Genomic DNA, 3,832 nt, shown 5'->3' on the forward strand with positions numbered 1-3,832 from the left:
CAATTTTTTTTTTTTTTGGACATCAACCTATACTATCAAATTTCTCTATCCTCTGCAAGTCTAATACATGTCCCCTTTTTGTCAATAAACATTGTTGTATATTATAAGTGTCGTAATTTTGTTTATTATCAAACTTCGTTTTCCTTCGAACACATCGATTGCAAATAAACAAAGTACACGATACTATAGAATAGGCCAATTCGACACGATAGTAACGAGGCAAACATACATAACCCTAATTCAGAATAAAACTGCACAATCTAAGTAAGTTGATCCAATTTTGCCTTTGTATTCTGAAACTAACTCGAAATTAATAAGACTATTTTTAAGAATTTAATAATGATATTGATTGGGGTCTTAGATAATAATAAAATAATTAGTGAGCTTAGCATTAAACTGTCTTTTAGTCCCCAGCACCTTCTCCAGTCACCTTCACATTCTCTGTTTTGGAAACTGAAAACTTTCGTAACAAAAATCCAAATACAATATACAAACATTCAAATCCAGCTGGGCACAGTACAGCTAGTCCATTGTATAGCTTTGAGCTTAATATCAAACAAACAAAAAATCAAACATTTAATACACAATAATCAAACCAAAAATCGAACGTTTAATACACAATGTTTTACTCAAGTCCGTATAGTATTTTCCAAGTTATTGAACAGGATTGTGTTAAGTTAGTAAAGTTTTATTGACGAAATTCATTAATAAAAGTAATAAATAGCTTTCGATCTATTATTCCATTTATACCTATTATTAAGTTTCAGTCAAAGTTTATTTCTAATATAAATCATTTTCTGATTTCTAATACTTGAAAATGTATTTGAAGGAATACATCTTTAAGTATTAGAAATCAGAAAATTGTTCATATTTTAGAAATACACTGACTCAAGCTTAATATCTAAACCTACATCTCAATTTCTCATGTAAGTAGTTGAATATTCTAATTTTATAATCAAATATTTTTGTCACATATTACTCAGGTAAGTACCAGCTGTCGCCTCTTTTCTTACTACAGCTTTTTGTTTATTTGTTTGTTTTTGAATTTCGCGCAAAGCTACACGAGGGCTATTTGCGCTAGCCGTCCCTAATTTAGCAGTGTAAAACTAGAGGGAAGGCAACTAGTCATCACCACCCACCGCTAACTTTTGGGCTACTCTTTTACCAACGAATAGTGGGATTGACTGTCACATTATAACGCTCCCACGGCTGAAAGCGCGAAGATGTTTTGGTGTGACGGGGATTCGAACCCGCGACCCTCAGAGTCGAGCGCCCTAACCACCTGGCCATGCCAGGCCATCTTCAGCTTTTTAAGAACTGATCTGTCTATTAGAGTTATTATAAAGACATATCACGAGTACGTTTATCCTAAATTAGAACATTGAGATTTTTCTTATTGTTGGCGAATAATAATAACAAGACCAGGAGAAGGTCAGAAACTTTCTATTTTTTTCTTAATAAGTCAGATATTACAAATACTTATCTATATATTTAAAGCACAAGTTGTTGTGAAGAAGTAGTTAAACCTATTTGGATTTTATTTGATAAATGAACTCAAATGGAATTCCCCACATCCAAAGATAGAGTTTAATTGAATAAGTAATTGTCTTAATACTGCGATTGAGGGCTCAGAGGTCGGTGGTAGAACATGTGACACCAACGCCAAACAAAAAGAACGTTTAATGACGTGCATAGTAAGGGTATCTTTCTTTCGGACGATTGTTTGTTTGTAATTAAGCACAAAGCTACACAATGGGCTATCTGTGCTCTGCCTACCACGGGTATCGAAATCTGGATTCTAGCGTTGTAAGTCCACAGACATTTTGCTGTGCTACTGGGGGGGGGGGGGTCTTTCGGACGACCGATTAGTGAACTACGTCTCAAAAAAGTGGAAGGAACGGCCCACGCCCCAAATTACAGCATTAAACTTTTAAAATTTTAAACTTTTGCTAGTATTATATAAAAGAATTTATATTTACTTGGCAGTTTCAAAGATCCAATTTAAACACGTTAGGATTTCAAATTAAGTTTATCGATGTTTATGGAAGGGAAATGCAGATGCACAATATACAATAACGTTACTTATTTTATCGCCGACATGAGTACTTTTAGAGGATACGTTTAAAAATCCCTGTACAGCATACATACCTTACACCATTCAGCAGTATTTTCAAGTTTTTATTGCTGACGTGGACGATGAAACGTAATTAATATATATATGTTGAAATCTTTTCCTAACAATGATGCTCCTTTTGGAAAAGCAAACAGACATATATAGCAACTAATCAGTATGATGCTTTAAGGATTCATGCATTGGGAAGAGATTTAATTGTCTTTAGTTAAATTGTGTTCTTCCTGAACAGTTCCTCGTTAACTAATGAAATCTTTCGTCGAGTGGTAGGTAAATGCAACTAACTTCTAATTCGAGTCGAGAAAAGGCTTAACTTTTTTGAAACATTTAGAAAGTGGCAATGGAAATGTCAAATCTCAATGCGCTTGAAAATTCGTTGGTGTTTCAATTACTACGGATTGGAAATGAACTAAAACACCTTTAATTTAAAGTATTAACAACCTTTCTACGGCTTCAAGTAGGAAAACGGGCTGAAAAACTTTAAGCTTTTTATTCAACTAAAATATGTTATTCCGATTGCTATTATCAGTTTTTCTTTATAGTATATGATAATGTAATACATTTTATTGCTATTATCAGTTTTTCTTTATAGTATATGATAATGTAATACATTTTATTGCTATTATCAGTTTTTCTTTATAGTATATGATAATGTAATACATTTTATTGCTATTATCAGTTTTTCTTTATAGTATATGATAATGTAATACATTTTATTAGTTGTGAGTTTTACGATAATCAGACTTTAAGTTGATATATTTGTAGATATATATATCTGTGTATTTCAAAATAATTTCATACAACATTTATTTGCTCATTCAAATAACTTTAGCGTATAATAGTAATTCAACAAAATATGTCACCAGCTGGAATTTTCCCGTTTCAGAATGAAGAGATAATGTCGATTTTGTAGTCATCTAATAAAATGAAAAGGAAGTAAACCAATCAGTTTTTCCATTATTGAGTGACAGTTCCGGATAATGTCTTGCCTAACAGAGCGACCTAAGAACTTTTGCATAACAGATATGGGTACACTATTATTTTTAACATGTATCTCAGTATTTCCTTAAAGAAATTTGAAATTTCTAGTTTTTTTGCATTCTGGTTTCTAACACCCAGAATTTTATTTTGGTTTCTAAAATCCAGAATTTTATTCTGGTTTCTAGCACCCAGAATTTTATTTTGTATCTTTAACATTCACAAGTTATCGTATTTCTTAGATACATGTGAAAAGGACAACCTATAATGAATTGTTGCTGAATAAACAATCAAGCATTCAGTCAGATACGATACATTTTTTCATTACCTATATCTTCCAGTAAGATATGGCGCATAACTTCATTATCTATATCATTCAGTAAGATATGGTATACTCTTTATTATATATACATTATTCAGTAAGGTATGGTACATCCCTTTATTGTATATATCATTCAGTAAGGTATGGTACATCTCTTTATTATATATATCACTCAGTAAGATATGGTACACCCATTTATTATTTGTATCGTTCAGCAAGATATGGTACATCCATTTATTATCTATATTATTCAGTAAGATATGATACATCCATTTATTATCTATATTATTCGGTAAGATATGATACATCCATTAATTATTTATATCGTTCAGCAAGATATGGTACATCCATTTATTATCATTCAGTAAGATATATTGTTGGATTATATATATTTTCCAGTA

The sequence above is a fragment of the Limulus polyphemus genome, unplaced genomic scaffold (assembly GCF_000517525.1).
Source record: "Limulus polyphemus unplaced genomic scaffold, Limulus_polyphemus-2.1.2 Scaffold6472, whole genome shotgun sequence".
NCBI classification, from domain to species: domain Eukaryota; kingdom Metazoa; phylum Arthropoda; class Merostomata; order Xiphosura; family Limulidae; genus Limulus; species Limulus polyphemus.